Genomic DNA, 597 nt, shown 5'->3' with positions numbered 1-597 from the left:
AATGTCTTATTGGAGGTTTAAAGCCGCTGCTGGGCTCTTCTCATTAGTAGCTCTCTTAAAATAAAAGTTTAATTTGCGGATGAATTTCCCCCCCTGCCCCCCCAATGCAGGTCTAATTTCCAATTGTGGCACTTTTTGTACTGTGATCCCTCTTTGTCTGCAACCCTCTTAGCTTTCCCTCTTCTTCAATCAAAAGAAAGTACACAAAGAGCTCACCTATTGGGTGTCTTGAATTTCCTGCTGTAGTTTAATATTGGAGCGCATAACTTTTGAGTGGTGTTATACTCTGTTTCTGTATTTGGTGTATAGTGTATGTAAAGTCCTTTATTTCCATGTTATGTTGTTCTTATGGATCTATGATCATTTTTAAAACTACCCCAAATGCCCTTCCATGGGCGGAATTGATGACTGCTGCTAATGTATTTAAGTATTGATGATGCTTTTTAGGTACTTTTTAACCAGCCTATTCAATCTTGTCAGTCCGATGTATCTAAACAGCCATTTAGTTTGATGATGGCTAAGAACACCCTTGATCTTTCAGCCAAAATGTCATCTTAACCAATCAGCTTTGAGCATCACAGTTAACAAACCTCATTT

This window comes from Etheostoma spectabile, chromosome 15 (genome assembly GCF_008692095.1).
Source record: "Etheostoma spectabile isolate EspeVRDwgs_2016 chromosome 15, UIUC_Espe_1.0, whole genome shotgun sequence".
In the NCBI taxonomy this organism is placed as follows: Eukaryota; Metazoa; Chordata; class Actinopteri; order Perciformes; family Percidae; genus Etheostoma; species Etheostoma spectabile.
Note: the sequence above shows the minus strand (reverse complement) of the source record.